Here is a 19,914-nt window from a genome sequence, read left to right as displayed (position 1 = left end):
TAATAGCTGAAGCTACATACAGTATATGGGGTCCCACCGCTGAGAGCTAGTTGGCAGTGGATCATTCAGTATACTCTCCAAGTGTGTGACAACAGAGCTTCTTTATTCAGGAACAAACAGGAACAATATATGATAAGCTTAATAGATCAGGAATAGTGGGTCGCCCTCGCACACCCAGGGCTGTGGGGTACTCGGTACCGGGCCAGTGTCAAAGTGGGAATGTGTCACAGCAGCGGTGACCCGATCCGTGGCCCTGGGCGCCCAATATCAATGGCGGTGATGTTAATGGTGTTAAAGTTTATTAGAATAGTTTGTGACGCCACCTGTGGTGTTTGGCAAGTAAGATGTTGAGCCAACGCTGCATACAGATCCGCTGTGACTGATGGTGTGGTGCAGTAGAGATGGTATAGCTCCCCACAGGTGGAGCTGTAGTCCCAGGGCAGTGTAGGTGCTATGGATGAGGAGAGGCGCAGAATGGTATGGATGCTGGTACCCAGGTGTAGTGGTGCGGGAATAACTGGAGGACACCAGAGTATGCGGTTCCAAAGCTTTCCTCACTGTTTGCAGTTCACTCAACTGCCTGCCTCCGTACTGTGTTCTCCAGGTCAGGGCTCCAGCCAACCTCCAGGCAGGATAGGATTCTCCCTTCCACACTCCGCCAACATGTACCTTACTGAACGACTCCTCCAATGCGCCTTTAGGTGAGAAGCACTCCAGTACTTAGTTACCCTGGAATGCCTCTCTCTAGGTGTTCCTAGTCTTTACTTGTATGACAGACAGCTGTAGCCTGCTTCGGGGACTCCTCACTGCGTCCCGGCTCTCTATTCAGTTGCTGTTGTGTCCCAAGTCTATGATGGGAGCAAGGCGTTAGCGGCTCACTACTCCGGTGTCTGTTGTCGGACATAAAGATCCAATCAACCTCGGGGACCGGGCCCTGGCCTTTGCGCTCACTGGACTGGAAGGGTTCTCTATCTTTCTTCAACCAGCTTCCCACCGTCCTTCTATTCTCCTTCGCTCCAATCTGTTCTATCTCTCTTATGGAAGGTTAGGTTATCAATCTTATCAGTCTCTTTCTCTGGTCTTTCTCGTGCCAGCTGCCCAGATCACTGGGACCTGCTGCAGCACGTCCCTCAGACACCCATCTTCTCTCTTCTCTCCAACTAACCACTCTCTCCCTAACTCTCACTCTTCCCACTCTTTTATATCATCTCACTCCACCCGCCTCCCAGCACATCTCGTGTTACGAAGCAGGGTTCCACGAGGGGTGCTCTGCTGACCCCCAGCCTGAAGCTGTTAGGTGGCCCCACTGAACTATCCTGTGTGTGGAATGCAGGTGTGGAGCGTGGTCAGGAGTTCCCACCTTACCTGGATGGTGGGGCACTACACCTTAGGAGAAGGTGCAGTACCTCTGTGGCGACTGAAGCCTCAGGGGCGCCACAATAGTAACATAGTAGCATAGCTTTGAAGGCTGAAGGAAGACCTTATGTCCATCTAGTTCAGCCTATTTTTAGTGCAGCTGTTCTGCATTCTTGATCCTGGGGAAGGCAAAAAACCCACAGAGTAGAAGCCAATTTTCTCCATAGGGAAAAAAATTCCTTCCCCTAACCTGGGTCAACCATCTACCTATAATATTATGTTATTTGCAACCTTCAGTACTGTTACTCACAAGAAAAGCATCCATTCCTTTCTTACATTCATTCAGTGAGTTGGCCATCACCACTTCCTCAGGAAGAGAATTCCAGAGCCTCACTGCTCTTACCGTGAAGAACCCTCTTCTATGCTGGTGCAGAAATTGTCTTTCCTCCAAACGAAGAGAATGCCCCCTTGTTCTTGTCACAGTCCTTGGTACAAACAGTTCATTGGAGAGATCTCTGTATTGCCCTCTGATATACTTGTACATATATATTAGGTCTCCCCTAGGTCTTCTCTTTTCTAGAGTAAATAGACCTAATTTTGATAACCTTTCTGGGTATTGTAGTGAACCAACTCCATTTATCATTTTTGTGTTTCTCTATCTGTGCAGAATCTACAGCAGGCTGCTTCTCACATACACAGACACAGGAAAACAGGAAATACAGTCACATGCTCTCCCTGTGTGAGCCTCTGGGAGTTTTTTTTGGTTCTAACTTTATGAATAGCATACAAATCTAGCAACTAAACACTCATAGGCAGGAATGGAGTTGTTGCACCAAACATATTCCAACAGATTTCCTGAGAGCAGCTGTTATACCTGAGGCATCAGTCACTGTGGCAAGGTGAAGAATGTCACGGTGTGAAATGAAGTGACATCCCGGCAGTAACTCCAGCTGCCTTGTTAGAGCATTTACAATGGGTTTGTCTGAAAAAAATAATTCAATTAAAGAAGACTCTTTGAGATCCATTAATACAGAAATCTTGTATACATGGCTGTGCATAGCCAGCAGGGTACAGAGAACATGTGCTATGCTACAGACCCACCTTGTCCCTCCACACAGCACACATACAACAAAGACCACACTACACTGTACACACAGTTGTGTGAAAAAGTATTTGCCCCTTTCCTGATTTCCTATTCTTTTGTATGTTTTTCAATAAATGTTTAATAAATCAAATGTTTCCAATCACCAAACAAATGTAAATATTAGACAAAGATAAGACAAGTCATCACAAAATGCAGTTTATAAATGAAGGTCTTTATTATTAATGGAAAAAGAAATCCAAACTTACAGATCCCTGTGTGAAAAAGTGATTGCCCCCGAAACCTAATAACTGGTTGGGCCGCACTTAGCAGCAACAACTGCAATCAAGCGTTTGTGATAACTGTAATGAGTCTTTTACAACTAGAGGAAATTGGGGCGCTCATCTTTGCAGAATTGTTGTAATTCAGCCACAATGGAGGTTTACAAGCATGAATCGCCTTTTTAAGGTCATTACAGCATCTCAATCGGATTAAGGTCAAGACATTGACTAGGCCACTCCAAAGTCTTAATTTTATTTTTCTTAAGTCATTCAGAGGTGGGCTTTCTGGTGTGTTTTGGATCATTGTCCTGCTGCAAAACCCAAATGTGCTTCAGCTTGAAGTCACGAACAGATGGGCGGACATTCTCCTTCAGGATTGTTTGGTAGACAGCAGAATTTCTGGTTCCATTTACCACAGCAAGTCTTCCAAGTCCTGAAGCAGCAAAACAGCCACAGACCAACACACTATGACCACCATATTTTACTGTTGGTATGATGTTTAGTTATGGGGAAACCCGCGGATGTTTGAGTTCGGACGGAGATCTAAAAAAAGTTAGGTTCTGGTACCAGAAAGGTACCCGAACCCAGAGCCCATGCAGATGAATGGGGTCCAAACGTCTGATGTTTGCCACGCTGTCATCTGCGCAGGCATGACAGCAAGGCAAACACAGGCTTTGATCAGCAGTAAGATCATTACCGCCAGTTAGAGAGCTGCGGTTCCCACACTCTCAGATGACAGCGTGAGACAGCAGCTGTGACTGACAGTAAAAAGATTTCTGCTGGTCACAGATGTCGGCTGATGAGAGAGTACTACTCTCATCAGCCTATGCCTGCTGTCGTTGATAACAGCGAGAGCAGGTGCGGCTGATGGGAGTATTCATCAGCTGGCAATTGAGCACTATAAATAAATTAAAAAATGATGTGAGGCCTCTTCTATTTTTGATAACCAGGACTGGCAAAACTGAGAGCTGTGGGCTGTAACCCTAATCCATTGAAGCCCATGTCACCTGTAAACAAACAGAAAATAATAAACAACCATAATACTCACTTTTATGCCTAATCCATCGATGCCCATATTCTCTGGAAAAGAAATAAAATAATAAACCATAGCCCTCACCTGTCCAATGTGAAGATAATCGATGTTGTGCCACAACGATCCAGATGATCTGAAGAGCAGTCATGTCAGTGAGCTCTCTCCCTGACAGCCGGCTCACACTGGCACAGGAGCGTAATCACGGTCCTGCAGTGTCTAGCGCTGAGCTGCTGTGAAAAACTTCACCGGAGTTGATAGCTGATGAACCCCAGTGACCTCACTTACGGCACCGCTCACTGCGTGAGAACTGCTTGGGCTGTGCGCTTGGTACCACAAACGTGGAAAATGGGTAAGAACCTCTAATTTTTAGGTGCATGTTGCTAATAGAGATGCTGATAATGAGACTGGGGATATAACCACTTATAATACCTTTGTATCTCTTTTGGCAGGGTCTCATGCACTTTCACTATTATAAGTATCTTGGCACTGTCACTTTACATAAATATCAATTATACCATTATGCTCTCTGTGTCCTAACCACGCTTGTGGTATTAACGCCCCTTTTTGTACCCGTTCTCTGCTTTGAATAGCTTTGTTTTTTTGTACAGATTTTATATCAATTGTTGCCTTTGTATATATAATAAAGAATTAAAGCCTTTTTGAATCTTTCTCTGGACTACATGCTCCATTTCTTCTGCATGTATCCTTGGTAGGAGTGTCCGTATTTGCTATGTCCTCGGTCCTACTATGGAGGCATAGGTCCGTGTTTACATCTAATAGAGTTATTATCATTTCTGTTTTGATAATATTGTATTACAGGGTTTAATAGCCTGCCTGATAATGAAGGAAATGATCAGGTCTTGAATATCTCCCAATCATTCCTAGACAACCTCTCCTTGTTTATAACACAGAAAAAAGGATTTGTAGACTTATAATATATCAAGAGCATATAATATCATATGATATCATGTGGGGGTAACCAAATGCAGACCAATACCACCACTTAAAGGCTATCAAAAGTAAGAGTAGTACTATACTTAAAGTCAGCTACACGCGAAACGCGCGTTGGGGTGCTACGCTCTGTGGTTCAATCAAACATCACGGCACATGGTCTGTATTTTTTAAATATTTTGTTACATATATTTCTACTGCTTTATAGGAGTCATTGATGCGATTCTGTGTAAACCATTGATATTTAACAACACAATTTTTTGCTCTTCCATCTGCCTTGTAATCTATTCAATATGGCTATGTATCTATTTACATTATGTATTGGTTGTAACTATTTAGAGTAACTGTACAAGCCATTTGTACTAATCTGTGAACCACGCTGCCCAAATTGTTTTTGTTTTGTTTTTTTAGGGGCTTGTCTGTACTGTTATCTTACTTTCACTGTGTTTTTTTGTAATAAAGATGTTGTTAACCTTTGACTAAGTATGATATTACTCTTACTTTTATTTGATATACTTTAAGTGGTGGTAATGGTCTGCATTTAACCACTCGCTGCTTACCTGACAGCAGAATGGACACAATCCCACCACTGCCTACTACCAGACACAGCAGCGTGCTGCGTTGTCCCAGGCAGTGAAATCCGTGGGAGAAACGGCGTCCCCAAACATCCCACTACACCAGAACGCAAGTCTCCATATGATTGGGATGTCTTCCCTGTGCACGTGGCAGCACCACCTCCAGGGTCAGAACAATGGAAGCGCTTGCAACTGAAGTAGCGGAGCACTGGACCCGATCCACTCCCAGGAGGAAGCTCAGAACCACAATTCCTAACACCGAGGCTGTTGATTCTTTTGCTTCTCTCAAGACAGCCTTTTCTAAAGCTAATGTCCTCAGTCAACCCGACGTTGATGTGCCATTTGTGACTGAGGTAGACGCCTCTTCTATGGGGATGGGTGTTGAAGAAGGACGGTCACTTTCATTCTTGTTTTTTTTTCTCGGGAGATTCTCACAAGCAGAGTCCATCTATTATGTAGGCGATCAGGAACTCTTCGCTGTTAAGAGAGCTTTGGAGGAATGAAGGCATTGGTTGGAGGGGGCTAGGCAGAGGGCAACGGTCTTTACTGATCACAAAAATGTGCTGTATGTTTACGCCGCTAAGTGCTTGAATATTAGACAGGCCCGGTGGTCCTTCTTTTTAGCTCTATTTGATTTCTCTGTAACATATCTCCCTGGTATTAAGAATGTTAAGGCTGATGCTTTATCACATAATTTTGTTCTTGAGTTGAGGTACAAAAATCCAGTCCAAATTCTTAGTGTCAAGACGGTGGTGGGTGTCTGAGGATTGAGCTCAGGCAGCACATTGTGGAAGCTCTGTTCCGGCAAGAATGTTGGGCCTTTATCGCTTCTCACTGATCTTCTTAGCAAAGTGCATGACTGTGTGTCTTGTTTCCTCTGCCACCTGGAGAGCTGTTTCTAGGTCCTTTTTGTAGCAGTGTGCTCAAAAGTATGTTGGTGAGTATGTCCAAAAGTGCAGAGTTTGCGCCAGGTCTAAAGCCTCTCACCATGCAAAACACAAGCCGCGGAGACATCATCACATGTTTCTCAACGCAAGCAATGACTAGCCAGGTCTTTCCCCGGGAAGGAACAACCACGGGAAGGGCAGTCTCCAATGAAGGAAACCACCTATGCCAAAACATGGTATCCATCCACAGACAGCTGTTTCTTTTTTTTTTTTTTTTTTTTTAAAAACCATTCAGGTTAGTTATAAACAACTCAATATAAGCTCATCAACTTAAACGTCGTTGTTTCAACTCTCATCATCACGGTTCATATTTATTTTAGTATAACAAACCAAGGGTATACGCAAAAGAAATCCTGAACATCAATAAACATCACTAAAATTCACTGATATTTGATCAGGTGCTGCCATTTTTTAAATTTCCAGACACCCTCTGCATCAGAACTACCACCGCCTTCGCTGTCTAATTTATAAATCAAGTATAATCTAGAAAGGATCAGCCCGACACACTTATTCACAGATACATGCTTCTCTTTGAAAATTCCTAAATTCCTCACATCCCACAAACTCTGCATCACACAAGTCATAATTAACCATAGGATTCTATTTTTCACACGACCACATGCACCAATTCCAAACATCGCAACACGCCAGTCAATAAAACTCACACCCGCTGACTCCTTACACAACCCACCTACACACTTCCACACACTGCACGCGTAATCACAGTCCCACATAGTATGCCACACAGTCTCACATCCACCACATCCTTCCCTCGGGCACACATCAGTTCTGGTCAGACCTCGTCTCTTCTGAACCTGTCGCACAGGCAAAATATTGTGCAAGGACATCCATACAATATCCCTTTGTCTATTAGGCATCCCGTGCGTTTCCAAGCTCTTCCATGCAACCGAAACTTCATTCCCTCTCAACCCCTCAATATTACATTCCACATCATTCTTACGTATTATTTTCATCACATTCTTCGCCATTCTAAAATCATTCATCGGTACACTCAGCAAATCATGCTTCCTCACAAACTTCTCAATCACCTCATACCAGACCGGACACTTGAAAGCAACAGGCACTCTAGCATCCCTCTTTCTCCAACATAAGCCATATAACATCCAACCAGCTGAATAACTTGCCATATACGCTCCCTTATTTCCTTTATTCAGCAAAATAACAACAGTTTTTATATACTGAAGCCCCAGAAAAATCTCAATGTTTGGAGAGGCCATGCCACCATGGTGACACGCCTTGAAAAGACTCTCTCTCTTAAGTTTCTCTATTTTACTGCTCCAGAAAAAAGTAAAAACTAACTTTTCCACTCTTTTTATTTTCCTACCTGATGGTGGAAAACCTGTTGCAATAAAAAGCAAAATCGGAAGAATCACCGCTTTTATGACCAAAATCTTACCACTCAAGGTCAAGTCTCTCAGTCGCCAAAAATGTAACTTACGCTCTATGCGCAATCCACACTCCTCCCAGCTCTCCGTACCTTCCAAGTCCTTATTAAATAATACTCCCAGCACTTTGATAGCACCCTCCTCACACTTTACCCCCTCCATTTTAACCGTCATCCCCAAAACATTTAAAACTACATTTATTCCAATTCACTCTAAAGCCAGATGCACCACAGAAAAACTCCAGAAGCAACTTAACCCTACTCATAGACGCAACACTTTCACTCACAGCCACAACATCATCCATATATCCAAGAACTTTCACATGCTTCCCACCACTCCCAGGTACCAGCAAACCTCGCATCATTTTATCACGTCTCACCAAGCACAACAGAGGTTCAATCACACATACAAACAAGACAGGGGACATGGGACACCCCTGCCTCACACCAGACTTAATATTCACTTTCTCACTCAACCACCCATTAACAAGAAACTCACTTGACACACAATCATACAAAGACATTATCCCATTCACACATTTTTGAGGAAATCCCATTCTATCCAGAACTTTAAACAAAAACACATGCGAGACCCTATCAAACGCTTTCTCAAAATCAATTGACAGAACCATACACTTCCGTTTCCTTCCCATGCAGTCTCCAATCAAATCCCTTAATAACAATAAGTTATCACTCATACTTCTTCCAGGCACAGCACACACTTGATCCTCATCCACAACACTACCAATCACCTCACGCATACGATTCGACAACAATTTGCTATAGATTTTGTAATCTGCGTTCAGCAATGTTATAGGTCTCCAATTCTCTAAACACTTTCTCTCACCTTTCTTATGCACAAGCACAACCACCCCCTCTTTCATTGATTCACATAACTTACCACTCTCCCACATATACTTACACATCTCAGTCACATCAGCACCCAGAATATCCCACGCCTTCACATGGAATTCTACCGGCAATCCGTCTTTACCTGGAGTCTTATTCTTTTTAGCACTCTTCATCACATTTTCTACTTCTTCCATAATTACGTCCTCATTCAAAATATCACATTCTCCACTATCCAACTTGTTCTCTAACCCATTCAGCACTTCTGAAACAAGACCGGAATCAATCCATTTTTTATCATATAATTTTCTATAGAACCTATTCACCTCCTTTATCACATTGTCACCTGACACACACAAACCGTTCCTATCCAGGATTTTATCCATATCAACCTTTCTCCCATTCATTTTCTTAAAAAAGAACCCCGTGCACTTTTCATCTTTCTCAAGATGTTCTATTTTGGTGCGATAGATGATTTCTTTCCCTTTTTCATCCATAACACTCTTTAATTCACTCTTTGTCTCAGCCAGCAGATCAGACACATCCATGCCACTTTCTCCACACTTCCTTAACCAGTCTAAGAGCCTGTTTAAATCACTAAATCTACTCCGATAAATAGCAGCTTTTTTATAGCCCCACTTTTTGAAGAATTTTTTGCAACACACCTTAACCCAGTCCAACCATTCCAGTATTCACGCAAAATCCCTCTTACATACTCTCCACTCTTTATACTTTATTTTTAATTCATTCATCACATCCTCATCTAACAATCTTACATTCAGCTTCCAAACCCCACCCCCATACACACGGTCATAAATCACACTAAACACACCTCTCAAACACTCATGATCAGAAAAAGGTACAGCATTTTGTTCAAAATTCATACACAACATATTTTTGGAAAACAACTTTTTATCTATCCTGGATGCAATACCACCCCTATCAGCATGGTACGTTGGCGGTGGTGGGATGCCAAATTTCAGAGCAGCAGCATCTAGAAGGGAAAAATCAGAAATAAGATTGGATAACTTTTTACCAGTTATGTCACAATTCCCTTCTGTGGTGCAATTAAAGTCTCCAACTAAAACTGTAGGCATTTTGCCCGGAAGAAACAAACTTAATTTTTCCAAAAGAGCCAGACGCTCATTTTTCCTGTCATGTCCTGATGGACAGTGCACATTAATAATTCTAGCCCGCCACCTCCTATAGTTAACATGTGCAATTATACATCTACCCACCTCTACCACCTATCTAAACTAATCTCCCTGTTACCCATTAATATCCCTACACCATCATTCCTATTAACACATGAGCCAGACCATACATGCTGTCCGTAAGGCCAGTCCTTATTGGAGCGTCCACGATCCCACATTCCAGAAGACAAAAGATGTGAGCATTCATCTGTTTAATATAATCTAGAACGATTGCCCTCCTGAATTTGGATCTAATTTGCCTGACATTCAGGGACGCAATGCCCCAACCAGCTTGGGGAGCCATAACATGACTGTGTTATTTACATGGCGACAAACACGCCACTTCCTCTTCAGCCGTTTTCGTCTTCCATCTGGAACTGCAACTCCTTGAATCTGTTTACGTCTTCGGGAATGCCTAAAAAAGCATTGGTGTCAGGAGAGAAGACATTCTGAGGGTAACTACGTTCACTCACCAGACTTAAACCAACTTCACCGGGGTCTGCCCAATCCGTTCTGGGCTTCTTACAGGAATTTCCAGGCTCCTCATCCTCAGAGGACCTCGCAAGAGTGAAGTCACCTTGATCTCCACAACTGGCCATCTCCTCAGTAGCAAACCAAGATACACTGGGGGTATTGCCAAGAGTACTCTCCAACTCCCCCTCCCCACAGACATCAGACTGAAGAGGGAGCTCACATTCAACATCAGTAGCTTCCAAAACTGCCACCTCTGGGCTGGGAGACTCCGTTTGGGGCAGGGCCTCCTCATGTGCATCCATGATTTCAGGTTCCTCAATAAGTTCAGGGTCTGAAACATGTGGAATGTCAACAACAGCAGCAGGGGGTGCAGCTGCCCCACCTGAGACCTCAGCGTAAGACCTAGGACTGATCCTGGCCTTACAGTCCCGATACTTATGGCCCTCCTCAACACAAGCATTACACATAACAGGATTTGTGCAGTCTTTTGCCATATGGCCAGAAGCATTGCAATTCCTGCAAGTTGGCATCTCCTTGCAATTATCCTGGGTATGCCCGAAATTTTTACACCTCCTGCAATACATCGGGGCTTCTGGAAAGAACAAAAAAACAGTATTTTTCCCAATTGAAAAATTAAGAGGGGGGTAATGGATGCCTCCCGGGCCTTGGGGATCCATCCCAAATCTCACAAAAAATGTGTACTTCCCGGTCCAGAGCCCTTCTCCATTCAGGACCCTGTGGGAGTACTGAACATAAATGCAATGTCTTTTAAAAAATAAAGCAATGTCCTCCAGGGAAACAAACGGGTTGTGCATGAAAACTACAAGTGGGATATCTCCCTTAGAGTACAGCACAGTAAAGGTAAGACCTTCCAGCAGAGGATTTGCCACTCCATTTTTCAGGGCAGTAAACAAATTCTGGCAAGCCGCCATAGAAGATAGCACCAGTACATACCTGCCTTCTCTCCTAAACTCCTGCAGGCACATTATATCGGACTTCCGAATCTTCAGGATGTCATAAAACACCATGTTGACCAAATATCCCAGGGAAAAATGCAACTTCTTATCTTCAGCGATGTCAATCCTGAATCCATTTTTGACCCGGCTATCACCGGTCCCAGAGAACTGAAGTCGGACTCCCATCATCCACAACTCCAAAGGTCTCCTCCCCGAAACCTCCTGGCTATCTCCCAAAAGCAGCGACCGGCTTAAGCCACCGAAGTGGCGATGCTGGAAGGCCAAGAGACAGCACTCAAGGTATTCAGGAAACTCCGCACCTCATCAGTGTGGAGTAGGAAACTGGCCTGTAGGAGCAATGCCTAATAATAATAATAATAAGAAGCCTGTGAAAAATAAGGATGAATGAACTCATGGATATCAACATCCAACACTGCGGAGACACCATCACATGTTTCTCAACGCAGTGATTCTCGAATAATGCCCCCATCCCTTATGGGAAATATGTAAAAATATGCAAATCACAAGCCGCGGAGACACCATCACATGTTTCTCAACGCAAGCAATGACTAGCCAGGTCTTTCCCCGGGAAGGAACAACCACGGGAAGGGCAGTCTCCAATGAAGGAAACCACCTATGCCAAAACATGGTATCCGTCCATAGACAGCTGTTTCGGGGTATTGCCCCTCATCAGTGTGGAGTAGGAAACTGGCCAGTAGGAAAAAATTTTTTTTAAAGCCTCTCACCAGGCCCCGCTAGGGTTTCTTTTGCCTAATGCCTTTTGCATAATGACAACCCAAAACATCCAAATGACCCTGATCAAAAGTTCACATACCTCATTTCTTAATACAGTGTATTGCCCCCTCTAACATCAATGACAGCTTGAAGTCTTTTGTGGTAGTTGACGATGAGGTTATTTTCTCAGATGATAAAGCTGCCCACTCTTCTTGGTAAAAAGCCTCCAGTTCCTGTAAATTCCTGGGCTGTCTAGCATGAACTGTGCGCTTGAGATCTCCCCAGAGTGGCCCAATGATATTGAGGTCAGGAGACTGAGATGGCCACTTGGGAACCTTCACTTTGCTCTGCTGTAGCCATTGACAGGTCGATTTGGCCTTGTGTTTTGGATCTTTGTGATGTTGGAACGTCCAAGTATGTCCCATGTACAGCTTCTGGGCTGATGATTGCGTATTTGCTGATAACGTGCTGCATTCATCTTTCCTTCAACTTTGACCAGATTTCCTGTATCTTTGTAGCTCACACATCCCCAAAACATCAGTGATCCACCTCCGTGCTTTACAGTAAGAATGGTATTCCTTTCATCATAGGCCTTGATGAACTCTCTCCAAATGTAACCTTTATGGTTGTGATCAAAAAGTTCAATTTTGGTCTCATCACTCCAAATTACCATGTTCCAGAAGTTTTGAGACTTGTCTCTGTGTTGTTTTGCTTATTGTAGGCGAGATACTTTGTGGCATTTGCACAGTAATAGCTTTCTTCAGGCGTCTCGACCATGCAGACCATTTTTCTTCAAGTGCCTCCTTATTGTGCATCTTGAAACAGCCACACCGCTAGTTTTCAGAGAGTCCAATATTTCAGCTGATGTCATTTGTGGGTTTTCTTTGCATCCCGAACAATTTTCCTGTCAGTTGTGGATGGCGTTTTTGTTGGTCTACCTGACCGTGGTTTTGTTTTTACACAGCCCCTGATTTTCCATTTGTTAATAACAGTTTGAACGCTGCTGACAGGCATTATCAATTCCTTGGATATCTTTTTGTATCCCTTTCCTGTTTTATACAGTTCAACTACCTTTCCCCGTTGATCCATTGACAATTCTTTTGCTTTCCCCATGACTCACAATCCAGAAATGTCAGTGGCTGGATGAAAGATGCAAGAGTCTGTCTGGATCCCAGAAACTCACTCAGCTTTTATGTACACACTGATTACAAGCAAACAGGTCACACCTGAGGATGTTACCTTTAGTAGCCATTCAAACCCATTTGTGTCAACTTCCATGCAAGTTATCAGGCCAAAATCACCAGGGTATGTGAACTTTTGATCAGGGTCATTTGAATATCTTGGGTTGTCATTATTATTTAAAAAGAGAAAACACAGTAGTTTGACAATAAATGGCTTCACCCAACCATGAACCATGAGTGGAGAAAAAGGTTTGGTGTTATCATTCATATTCACTGAAAAAAGGCCAAGAAAGCAAAAATTCTGCCGGGTATGTAAACTTTTGAGCACAACTGTACATATATATGTATATATATATAAACATATATATATATATATATATATATGCACAGAACACACACACATACAATCACAGACACTATAGAGAACTTACCATTCTGTCGCTTCCTATTCAGTTCTGTAATGGTTAACGTGTGACTTGACACACCGCCTCCAGCAGGGCGAATTTATATCACACACGCGACCCTGGATACACCGCCTCCAGTAAGGCGAATTTAAATAATAAGACTTGCAGCCGGATACACCGCCTCCAGCAGGTGAATTTCAGAAATACACGTAAAACTGGATACACCGCCTCCAGCAGGGCAAATTTAAATAATAAGGGGAAACACCAGGGAAACAATTACAATGGTGGGCCCTGCGATAGGGAACGGGGACGTGGAGAACTCTTGCACTCCCCCGAGTCAGTGTCTCTACACTCCTACCGATCCCTAGGCCGGTTCCGCACCGGGCGCCGATCTGGATACCTTTAAACCCTAGCTCGCCCTGCACCTACCCCTTTCTAGTGAAATGGCTGGTGCAGAGACTAATCCCATCACTGCACTGAAACACACATAAAGGAAAGGCACAAACAGGGAAACAACACTTAGCTTTGCTCTGTTGCTCTTGCTCCCAGCAACAGAGTCCACCACCAGAATGCAGCTTTCCTCCTGAATAGCTGCCACAAAGCTCTGTCAGAGCTGCAAGGAAATCCCCTCTGACTCCTTCCACACCAGGGCTCAGACCATGCTGCAAGGAACTCTCTCTAGCTCCTTTCTCCACCAAGCATGGTTGGAAATGAACACTAGCACCAACACCAGTGAGAGCACATGACACACCTTTATAGTTCAGCCAGAGGAATCACACCTGTTAGTGATTCCCGTGTAATAACGCTAACCACCACTGAGGGCAAACTAGAACAAAAGACACCACTGTGTAATAATCCTAATGGCCACCGGGGGCAAAACCAAACTTAAGCACACAGCTTAAGGAAAAAAAAGGTTACATGTGCTTTTAACTGTCATAATCCAACCTGGATCATGACAAGTTCTTCTAGACTCTGCAGGGTACAGATCATTACCATGATGTCATCAAATGTTCTGCTGCACTCTCAAAATCAGAAATTACACTGAAAATGCAGAACTATTGTTATTAATGAAGTTTCAGCTGTAGATTCCAGGGTACTCTAACGGAGTGGGGGCCCAGGCAATTGTCCAATTTTCTCCCACCCTAATGATGGCCCTGGATACAGTGCACACTGCAGTGCAGCGGTGTCCCCACGGTGCAGTGATGAGGCCGTGACCCAGGCGAGTTCAAAGTAAACACAGGTTTAATGTCCAAAGCTTGCATACAAACAGTATCCTGCGGATCATAGGCGGGAAACAAGACAGTCCGTAAATGTGGCCGGTTGCCGAGGGCAACTGCATCACCGTATAATGCTGTGTGGTGCCAGGAATTCACTCTGCTTGGTGCTGTGTTCCCTCACACAGGCTGAGCTTTTCCAGAGCAGTCTGCTCTGCACCTTGCAAACTCCACACTGACACATCCATCCCTCTGCTGCAGGGGTTTTTACCCAAGGAACCTATGGCCATAGGCCACATGGAAAACCCAGGCCGGTGGAGGAAACGGACCGCCTCGCTACCTTCCTGTAGTTCATTTCAAAAATAAAATAGCAGCTATGCTTGTGACTGTACTGCACTCCCGCTGCCTTACAACACATACAGTATACATACAGCGCACACATAGGGCACTTACATCTTTCATGCAGTAAACACGTATCACACATAGATCACACAAACACCACCCACAATTACACACATATCGTGTACACATAATATTTATGTGGCAAACATACAGCACTTATAAAACACCTACACATCAACCACAAATAGAAAGGCCTCCCCGACTGTATACTTCTACAGGTGGAATTGCTCTCCTTATCAGTGTGAGCAACCAATGTTAGAGCAGCTGTCAGGATAAATTCCCTAATGTCCCAAAGATATGTGAAGAGTTAAAGGAAAACTCCGCATCTGAACAATTTACAGCATTCCACAGATGAAATACACAGGAAAAGTTGTATAACTTCGTAAATTCTTCACTTGACTTATCTTGTATTCCGTGATGTCTTAAGCTGCACTTACTCTAAACGATTATTGCGCCTAGAAACACTCATTTCGAGTTTATCTCGCAGTTTTGACTGACGGACGATCACCTGATGAGCAAAACGTTATTGGACGCAATGATTGGATGGAATCATTGTTCTCGGCAGCACATTGTCCTGTGTAAACCACGGCCACCTATGCGCACTGACCTATTACAGATCACTCAGCGCGCTGATATTAAACGAGCGCTGATCAGTAAAGGTTCACTGATTGGCGGTCATTAGTGCACACCGAGCCGGACTCGCTGGTTACAAATAGAGCGAAGCATTGCAGGAGTTCAGATCGTCAGTAGCCGGAGCCAAGAGCAATTACGTCACGTGACTGATAGAAAATTAGCGAGGGCAAGCAGAAGAATGATGAAAGCGGCTCTGGGTGTGAACAGTGCTCAGTAATTCAGTTAATTAAGTGAAACTATGAAATGCTGGGGGGGATTTCAACAAATGACCTCCTGGAGGAATGCCACCCATAAAAATGTCAGCTAGTCTGGCAAGTCATGAATACAGACTAATGATATGATGTCACTTTATATAACATGTGTCCAAGCAAGGTAGAGTAAAGTGAAGCAAATACCGAACATTCCCCACACTGATACATTGAGACACAGTGCTCAATGTCAGGCAGCAGCTGGAAAGCCTACAGTCACCGAATAACAACGCTGTGGCCACCTAGTGTCAACCAATACCACCCTTATAAATATAATATTGCCACTCTATAAATCACTTTTAGGAGCCACAACAATGGGATTTAGTTTTTGGCTTCACCTAGTAAAAGTGTTATATATATAGGGAGAGATAAATATAGTATGTAGGAAGCAGTACTCAGTGAGAGAGCTGGCACTTTCCAAGCCTCGGCTCACAACAGGTACATTTTTCACTTTTTGTTTCATTGCAGCCATTTCGTAAATTCTATAAAGTTCATTTTTTCTCAGTAATGGACACTCTGCACCCCATCTTGACAGAAAAAAACAGAAATGTAGAAATTTTTGCAAATTTATTAAAAAAGAAAAACTGAAATATCGCATGGTCATAAGTATTCAGCCCCTTTGCTCAGTATTGAGTAGAAGCACCTTTTGAGCTAGTACAGCCATGAGTCTTCTTGGGAATGATGCCACAAGTTTTTCACCCCCGAATTTGAGGAACCTCGGCCATTCTTCCTTGCAGATCCTCTCTAGTTCCATCAGGTTGGATGGTGAACGTTGGTGGACAGCCATTTTCAGGTCTCTACAGAGTTGCTCAGGTGGATTTAGGTCAGGGCTCTGGCTGGGACAGTCAAGAATGGTCACAGAGTTGTTCTGAAGCCACTCCTTTGTTATTTTAGCTGTGTGCTTAGGGTCATTGTCTTGTTGGAAGGTGAACCTTCGGCCAAGTCTGAGGTCCAGAGCACTCAGGAAGAGGTTTTCATCCAGGATGTCTCTGTACTTTTCCACATTCATGTTTCCTTCAATTGCCACCAGTCGTCCTGTCCCTGCAGCTGAGAAACACCCCCATAGCATGACGTTGCCACCACCATGCTTCACTGTTGGGATTGTATTGGGCAGGTGATGAGCAGTGCCTGATTTTCTCTACACATACTGCTTAGAATTATCACCAAAAAGTTCTATCTTCATCTCATCAGACCAGAGAATCTTATTCCTCATAGTCTGGAAGTCCGTCATGTTTTTTTAGCAAGCTCTATGCGGGCTTTCATAAGTCTGGCACTGAGGAGAGGCTTCCATCGGCCATAGAGGCCCAACTGGTGGAGGGCTGCAGTGATAGTGGACTTTGTGGAACTTTCACCCATCTACCTACTGCATCTGTGGAGCTCTGCCACAGTGATCTTGGGGTTCTTCTTTACCTCTCTCACCAAGGCTCTTCTACCACGATTGCTCAGTTTGGCTGGACGGCCAGGTCTAGGAAAACTTCTTCCATTTAAGGATTATGGAGGCCACTGTGATCTTAGGAACCTTTAGTACTGTAGAAATTCTTTGTAACCTTGGCCAGATCTGTGCCTTGCCACAATTCAGTCTCTGAGCTCCTTGGCCAGTTCCTTTGACCTCATGATTCTCATTTGGTGTGACATGCACTGTGAGCTGTGAGGTCTTATATAGACAGGTGTGCGCCTTCACACATCAAGTCCTATCAGTGTAATTACACACAGCTGGACTCCAATGAAGGAGTTAGAACCATCTCAAGGAGGATCACAAGGAAATGGACGGCATGGGACTTACATATGAGTTTCTGAGCAAAGGGGCTGAATACTTATGATGGTGTGATATTTCAGTTTTTCTTTTTTAATACATTTTCCAAAAATTCTGTTTTTTTTCAGTCAAGATGGGGTACAGAGTGCACATTAATGAGAAAAAATGAACTTTTTTGAATTTACCAAATGGCTGAAAAGAAACAAAGAGTGAAAATTTTAAAGGGGTCTGAATACTTTTCCATACCCACTGTAAATTTTGTCTTTTTAGACAACTGGGCTTGGTACTTGACTTTTTTACTTCCACACTCACTTGCCTAAAAAGATCGGATATATATATAACCGGCATTGGATGTCATGTCTCAGGAATGGAGAGATGCAGGAACAAGAGAAAAATAACGTTGGATTCAGAGCATAACGTAAAAGGAGTCATAATTCTGGTAACTTTCCCTGACGGAACCCCCCCCCCCAGACAGCTCCTCAGACACTTACTGCCAAGATGTGAGGACCCCTAAGGACTTATAGCCTCCTGAGAAGCATTGACCATAAACAGTCTGTGGGTAACCGGCCCTGGGATCTGCACGGTGACTACTGAAAACCTAAAACTTCTATGGAAAACCCTGATGTCCCGTCTTAATCAATGTCACAAGGTTCCAGGAAGCTGAGGTTTGGGGAGCTGTGTGATATCGGGGTCTCTGCAGGCGCACCCCAATCTAATGGCTTTGCATATGGCACTCCGCATTGATTTAAAGGTTGAGGTTTCTTTAATACAGAAAAAAATGTGAACACACAGAAAGAATCCGAAGCATAGAAATACCTAACCAAGAACCTCTGTGATATCTCAATGACTAAATTCCTGGGAGAAGCCTCGGAGGCGTTCTCACCTTACAACACTGCCGTATCGGAGGCAATCAGTAATGCAAGACGCAAATGAAAATCGCCAGAAATGTAAAAAATGTAAACAAGCCTGATGTAAAAAACTGGGCAGCGGATCAGAACGGGAGCTGCGGAGGCAAAAGGAGCCAGTGCAGATATACACTGTCCTCAACACCAAGGAGAAGTGGATGGTGGAGATCATAGGACGGAGACATCACTGATCTGCAAATGGCGAAACATGGAAACATTTACTTAAATTCTGATGTATTCAGTCCGGATTCTGAACCTTGTGCGGAATTCCCGGCACCTCCAGCCTCGGCTGCTGATACACGATTGATCCATAGTGCACTGCAAGTAACTGTACGTCACATAGCGAGCCTAAAGCCGGCCATGCAGTAGATGTTGTCCAAACACTGGTTCGCCCGACAGCCATCTTGTTTGTCTCTCCCATACACAGGAGCTCTCGTTCTGCCGAGCGCTCCAGTGTTCTCTATGATAGAGACATCCACCAACAGGTGTCAAATGACCTCATGCCACCGCTCTCAATGGTGCGGCCATTTCTCTACAGTGCCCAGAAGCTCATTATTATCCAGGACATGTTCCTCGTACTACTGTGCATGGCCTAAACCTGCTCCTGTGGCTGCAGCGTCTCCGGACTTGTCTCAACAGAGCACATCGGGGACGTCATTGGTCGGTAATTACACAAGAGCTGCCGCCAGTGTCTTCGAACTTGTCGCCATTGGTCACATCGGGGACGTCATTGGTTGATGATTATACAGGAGCTTCCGGCAGCATCTCTGGAATAGCCTTCATCGGTCACATCCGGGATGTCATTGGACGATGATTTCACAAGAGCTGCCATATTTCTTCTTCCCATTTGTGCCGGTTTTGAAGTCTATTTAACGTGTTCCCCATTTCTTCTGTTCCCTATTTTGGACAAACTTTAAGAGTTCGAGATATTTTCTCCTGATTCATCTTACAGTCCCTACCCAACATCCCTACAGTCCCTATCCCTATTCCCTTCTGTACACCTGCTTTGGCAAAACTAATGTGTATTTAGTCTTGCCAATAAAGCTTCTTTGAATCTTGAATCTGTTTTGGCTCAATTTTTGCGCTATTTTGTGAAACGTTTTACTTTTTATGCTAAGAAAAGTCAAAAAAGAAGTTAAAGGCAAAAATACAATTTTTTTTGCACAAAGCTCATGAATTGCGTCTGCCATTTGAAAAATTTGGCACCAAAAGAACTAAACACTACAAGACAAAAAAAAACTGGTGACTTAAGAAGAACCTGCCAACAATGAATGGGCTGAATGTATCCAGTGACTGGTGAGATCCTGCAGCCTTATATGAGGGACACATCTATAATAG

Source organism: Dendrobates tinctorius, unplaced genomic scaffold (genome assembly GCF_039654945.1).
Source record: "Dendrobates tinctorius isolate UK_male_01 unplaced genomic scaffold, ASM3965494v1 ptg000232l, whole genome shotgun sequence".
NCBI classification, from domain to species: domain Eukaryota; kingdom Metazoa; phylum Chordata; class Amphibia; order Anura; family Dendrobatidae; genus Dendrobates; species Dendrobates tinctorius.
The sequence above is the reverse complement of the archived record's forward strand: the minus strand, read 5'-3'. Positions refer to the sequence as shown.